Genomic DNA, 6,471 nt, shown 5'->3' with positions numbered 1-6,471 from the left:
CCCCCCCCCCCCGGAGACAGGGTTTCTCTGTGTGGCTTTGGAGGCTGTCATGGAACTCGCTCTGTAGACCTGGCTGGCCTCGAACTCACAGAGATCTACCTGCCTCTGCCTCCCGAGTGCTGGGATTAAAGGCGTGCGCCACCACTGGCCGGCTTTTCTCAGTTCTTGACTGCAGATATGATGTAACTAGGTGTTCGAAGTTCCTGCCTTGACTTTCCCAAAATGATAGACTGGAATTGCAAGCTGAAACAAACCTATCTGTTCCCAAAGTTGCTTTTCACTGGGGACTTCATTACAACAGCAGAAATGAAACCAGGACACCCTATCACAGAACAAAACAAACAAAAAAGCCAGGGAACAAGAGACCGGGATATAGCTTACTGGCACAGCACTTGGCCCCAGTTTCCAACTCCAGTATAGAAAGGGGATCCGGAATAACATTTGCTCACTGAAACCTGAAAGCGTTTCTCTCGCTACAGAGCCTTAGAAAGCAGCTCTTGGAGCCGGGAAGCCAAGGGTTAAGGGTTGGAACACCCACGTGCAACTCGCGGGCTGCTCATGGCTGCTCACATCCAGCACGCATTGAGGGTGAGTGATTCCTACCGGGGATAGTCCCGCGTACACGCGTGGTCCTCGGCGACCCGCAGGCACATTTAAATGGGCTGGTTTTTTGAACCCCCGCCTGGCGTAGCAGGGTACTCTGCAGCCTCAGGTTCATTTTCAGCAATGTCGTCTCTCATTTTAACCGATCCGAGACTTATTTCTTAAAGGAATAAGCGAAGAGATCTGGGGAAGCCAGGGGGCGGGCGACACTGGGCCGGCGCCGGCTGGAGCGCCTGCAGGGGCGGGCCGGGGTTCGGGGCGCTGCCCGCGGTGACGCGCGGCCCCCGCCCGCCGCAGCGACACTGCGATGGTTGAGCCCGGCCGTCGGACGCCGCTGCCCGAAGCTTGATCGCGGGGAACCTTGGTGAGCAGTGGCGCGGCCCTCGGGATCCCACAAACCCCACAGCTGATACGGGAGGGGACCAGGGGCGGGCTCCTCAGGGCCCTTTACGCTCCGCTGAGCGCCTGGCACCGAGTGTGTCGGGCCGGTGGATGCCCTGCGCTGTGGGCTAGAGGTGGCGCGGGGTGCGGGGGATGACACCAGGATGGAGCCAAGTGGTGACGCCCAGAGTGACAGAGGTGGCACCGGAATAGAAAAGGGTGACGACGCCCAGGGTGGATGGGATGGCGCAGGGTGGCGACTCCCGGGGTGGCACCGGGATGAAGCAGGATGCACCAGGATGGAGTAGGGTGGCGGGGTTGCTCGATTTCCCTCCCTTCCCGCTTCCCGTGATCAGGGGTCCGGAGGCCTTGCTCAGTTTGAGGTCTTCTTTGCCTCTCTAGATTTCTTGCGCTCCACTGGCCATTTATTTCAACGAACCGGTTTCCTGCGGTGTGCGGGAGCAGGGCCAGCCCTGCGCAGGCCTAGGGAGCCGCCGGTGACGCTGCGCTGGGTGTGGACGCGCAGGTGCGCCACCGCCAGGGACTAGCGACTCCACAGTACCTCCGCCAGGATGCTGCTGGGGCCTTTTTAGATTTCAATTTTGGGCAGATGGTTTAAAATTTTCCCACGTCCTCCTTTCCGGAATGGACATACAGCAGTGGGATGCTGCGGATGTGCGGAGGCCGCCGAATTATTATTCGCTTGCATTGGAGAGTTGGTGAGAGGACACCGGCCTATCCAGTTTTCCTAGGGAAAAGAGCTATCCGTTGCCCTTGCCTGTTTTTTTTTTTTTTTTAACAGTTGGGATTAAAAACAAAACAAAACAAAACAAAACCTTCCGCTTCCCAGCTAGATTCAGGCTTTCTCCACAAGGTGGTGAACCGCGCAAAGCCCCCTTTGCAGGGTGCCTGTAAATATAGTATGTTGATGGTGAAGCCGGTGGTGACTCACAGATCTGGGTGCTCACCGGCAGAACAGCAGGACACCAGAAATGGTTCTGGCCTTGCTTGTGGGTCCGAACTAGAGAGCTCCTGCGGGAGGAGGTGCTTCCTGCTTGTGGTGTGGGTGGAGCGAAAAAGGCTAGGACCCTCTTTCCGTTAAGACACCGAATTGAACAGCGGGGCACAAGGCCTTCCTGGCCCCCTTCTCTCAGGAAGCCAATGTGTGGTTGTGAATTTATATGCTTATAGCAGTCACCTGCAGTATTTCACTCTACACTGGGGAAGGAGGAGCCTGGTTTACCTTCTTATTTCTAACCAAGCTTTGAGACTTGGTTGGAGTGTTTTGTGCAGGAAGAGTGCTGGCCAAACCCATGTGGTTTCTGTGTCTGTGAACCTGTGTCCCCTTGCCGGGGGTTGCCCTGGCAGAGCCAGGATCCATGGCTGTAAGGAAGTGCCATACAAACTGCTCTGACTCTAGTTTACAAGAGGCAGCCATGTGTGAGCCTCCACAGCTAGTTCAAAGACTAGGTAAGCAAACATTGCGATTTGAAGAGGAAAAGATGGATGTAGGCTGAGTTCCGATGGCCCAAAGAACCTGCCACTAGTGGTCTTTGCTGCCCTGCCTCTCCCATTTCTCACATTGGAAGAATTTGCCACCCACAATCTGATCATAGGAAGTAACTGACAGCATTCAGCCAGCCGGTTCAAGGTCTGGAGTATGGATACCAAAGTTTGTGTTCATTGTGATTTCAAAATCCAGGAGAATGAAAAATGCTATAATAATTAAAAAATATTGCTGGTTGTGGTGTCTCACACCTATAATTTTAGCACTCTGGAGGCTGAGGCAGAAGGATTGCTTTGAGTTCAGGCTGGGCTATGTAGTGTGCTGCGTACCCTGTCACAAGTAGCAGTTCAGGCATCATCCTGATTCTCTTACGGCTGGAGATGGCATGAATCCTTCACCATCACCTTGCTTAGGGCTCTAGTGAGAACAGTGTGGCCTTCTCCATCAGAACAAACAGATGGGCTCTTCCCCCACCTCCCTTCTATTTTTGGCTTTATTATGGCAGGTGAGAGCACTTTTCAGGATGTATATATCCTCTTAACAGATTCTAAGCATAATGGTTTCGGTGTGAAATGTCTCCCACATGCGTGAACATCTTGTCTTCAGAGCCCCAGCCACCAAGGCCCCCTCTATGAAACTGAACTGCAATAAAAATCAGTCCTCCTTTAAGTTCCTCTTGACCTAGTATTGGGTGGCAGCAATGAGAAAAGCCACACACAAAGTTCATAACACTCCAGTGTCAGTCATGACCAATTACCAGCTGTAAGCACAGTGTCCTATAGTAGATATCTAGAGCATGTGCTTGTCCCTACTGTCCACCATTGCAATCATTTATTTATTTATTTATTTGGTTTTTCAAGGCAGGGTTTCTCTGTATTGCTTTGGAGCTTGTCCTGGAACTCGCTTGGTAGACCAGGCTGGTCTCCAGCTCACAGAGATCTGCCTGCCTCTGCCTCTCGAGTGCTGGGATTAAAAGTGCCAACATTGCAATCTTATGAGTGTCTGGCTTGACCATGGTGGGCGCCTCATAAGTGGAGCCATGTGGCTCTAGTGTGTCTGTGATTGACTTGTTAGACTTTCCAAAACGTCCTTAAGCAGAACGTTTATCCACGCTTCTGTACATGGTGCACTTTTGTTCTTTGTTAAAGGCAATATCTCACCATGTGTATCCCCCATTTTTCAACCCCGTCTTGATGAGTGCTCTTAGCTCACTTTATGTTAATAGATTTGCTATGGATCACTACAGTATCTTGGTGTACCTTAGGGAGTCAGGAGATGGCTGGGAGGAAAGTGGCCTCAAGAGGGCCATGTTTGCTCTTCTGGGCATGCTCTGTCTTGGTGTGGTTGTGTGTGGGAGTCAGGAATGGTGCTGACCAGCTTGGGTACCGGTGTCACAACCTGGAGCTGCGGAGAGGATGCTGCTAGCAGTGTTCCCAGCCTGGCTATGTGCTTCCTTTGAGTGTTAAGAATATAGGTTTGGTTGGGGTGCAGCCCACACTGGCTGACTTAGGCCAACAAAACTGCTGTATTCACCAGGTCTCCTCAAATCGGTATACTCTATGGTTGGTGGTTGTCTAGGAATAAGTAGAATTGAACAGAAGTTGTTGCCTGGCATGTCAGGTACAGAAAAAGGGAGCAGCTACAGAGGGGCTTAAACTGTCCCTGGCAGTTGGTGGAACTCAAGGGCAGGATCGTTTGTGGTGTCTGCAAAGACCTTCACCTTTGAACCTGTGTGCTCGTGTGCTCTTCTGGTCTGCCCTGCTGAGGTCCTGACTCCCTTTTCACACTGTGTGATACTTTCTTCACGTTACTCTGTAGTGAGCTAGGTTGGGTCACCTAATGTTTCCCATCTGCACTGGGACTGGACGATCAGAGGGCAGGGCCAGCATGGGGCTACTGGTGACAGCAGTATTTTTACCACTGGGGCCTTGCTGGCCTTCCAGCTACGCTTTCATACTTTCCTCTGCAGCTCTGATTGTTCCAATTGCCTCCAGATAGCAGACACAAGCAGTAGACTGTGTAGACTGCACTCAGAAAGCCACTTGAGCTAGCACCAAACAGTGCCTTGAAGCATCCCTTCCTACTGGCTCATTCGCTTTCCTTCTCTCTCCCTTTCTTTTCTCTTTTGTGTTTGTATGTGGTGTGTGTGTGTGTATGTGTGTGTGTGTGTGTGTGTGCAGGCATGCATGTGGGTGCACACATCATATCATACACATGAGGAGGTTAGAGGTAAACATTGATTCTCAACTTTCATCTCGAGACAGGGTCTTTTGGTGTTTGCCACTGCACATGTTAGGCTAGCTGATTCCAGAGCCTCTGGGATTCTTATGTCTCTAACTCCCATAAATCTCACAGTAGGGCCACAAGGATCACAGACACATGGCCCACCCATGGGTTCTGGGGATTCAAATTTGGGTTTTTATATTTTCATGGAGTGGTTAAGACCTATTGAACCCAGACCTCTTTTCCTTCTCTTTATTTTCATTTTTATTTATTTATTTATTTTGGTTTTTTAGAGACAGGGTTTCTCTGTATTGCTTTGGAAGCTGTCCTGGAACTCACTCTGTAGACCAGGCTGGCCTCGAATTCACAGAGATCTACCTGCCTCTGCCTCCTGAGTGCTTGGATCAAAGGCGTGTGCCACTAACGCCAGGCTATTTTTTATTTTTATTTTATGTGCAGTGGTGTGTTGCCTTGGGTGTTGGTTCCCTGGAACTGGAATTAGAGTTGTGAACTACCATGTGGGTGCTGGAAATTGAACCCAGGTCCTCTAGAAGAGCAGTCAGTGCTCTTAACCACTCTCCAGCCCCTCTTTTCCTTTTTTGTAAAATGTCCCAGTAAAACTTTATTTACAAAAAACAAGCAGTGCTTCAAATTTGACCCATTAGCCCTAATTTGCAGACCCCTCTTCTGAGGTGCAATCACACCTTAGGACTAAGTAAACACCACCAGGAAACGGATTAAGTTTCTGAGACCTTGAAACAAATGACAGTGACAACTCCGGATAGCACCCTTGAAGTGCACCACACTGAGTGGCTGGTTCTTCTCTGTAGTTCAGAGGCCATCAGGTGCACCCCCTCTTTTCATTTTTTATTTCTTTTTGTTGTTGTTGTTGTTTTGAGTCATTGTCTCATTGTGTAACCCAGGCTGCTTTGGGTTGAACTCACTGTGTAGCCCAGCTTGGCCTCAAACTTATGGCGGTTCTCCTGTCCTAGCCTCTTGTGTGTGGAGGCTACAGGTGTACGACACCACACATTTGGAACGATTACTTTCTGACTTGGCAGTTTCCCCTCTGCTGATGTTTTATGGCCTTTGCATTATGTTCAGTTACACACACACACATGCTCCTGCTATGCCCAGGCTATTCTCAGTTCTAGGCTGGTGTTTTTCAGAGTGGAGAAATATAGAGTAGGATTGTGCTGGCCCCGTGCTGACTTTTGATAGGAGGTTGGCAGGTACATGGTTTTTGCCACTTCCAGTGGGCATTGCCGAAGCCTGATTCCTCAGAAGTTCAGAGTGAAATGTCGAAGAATCACTAGGAAGCCTGAGATAGGGGGACCTTCCAGCCACCACCACCCTCAGCTGATACTCCAGAGAGAGGAACCCTCTGGAGCCAGGGCTTGGGGGCCTGTGTGCTCTCAGTCCCCACCCCATAGTACTTGACTTAAAATCCCTGGAGGAGAATGCTTTGGAAGTAGGCCAGGAAGTAAGCCCAGGTGGACGGAGCCCCAAGATTCTTCTTCTTCACACATGCCCAGCATGAACCCTGCCTGTCTGAGGGTGGGGACAGGCTGGGTAGGACTACCCAGGGCAAGGTCAGTGGAGGCCTTTCTGGAGGTACCAGAGGAAGCTGCTATTTCCCACTGTCCTCAGGGACTCCATTATACGACAGGCTTAAAGAGGGATGGAGGTGACTTTGTAGGCATGTGTGTGTTTTTTAATTGTGGCGAAATGCACACATTATAAAACCAGACACCTGA

General features: G+C 50.7%; 1 protein-coding gene across 24 annotated transcripts in view; it reads left to right on the top strand.

The window, feature by feature from the left end:
• The first annotated feature begins 511 nt into the window (after window positions 1–511).
• Jakmip3 (Janus kinase and microtubule interacting protein 3) overlaps window positions 512–6,471 on the top strand; it is a 133,567-nt gene continuing 127,607 nt past the window's right edge. For 8 of the 24 annotated variants that reach the window (XM_040752263.1, XM_040752256.1, XM_040752240.1 and 5 more), the window contains exon 1: window positions 855–967. The gene's annotated coding sequence lies outside the window, so the exon portion shown is untranslated. Of the gene's footprint in view, window positions 589–853; window positions 968–6,471 lie in introns of those variants that run through there. The other 16 variants (XM_040752298.1, XM_040752288.1, XM_040752253.1 and 13 more) reach the window with 4 other exon arrangements.

The sequence above is a fragment of the Mesocricetus auratus genome, unplaced genomic scaffold, assembly GCF_017639785.1.
Source record: "Mesocricetus auratus isolate SY011 unplaced genomic scaffold, BCM_Maur_2.0 Super-Scaffold_4256, whole genome shotgun sequence".
Classification (NCBI taxonomy): Eukaryota; Metazoa; Chordata; class Mammalia; order Rodentia; family Cricetidae; genus Mesocricetus; species Mesocricetus auratus.
This window is presented reverse-complemented; position numbering and strand designations above follow the sequence as displayed.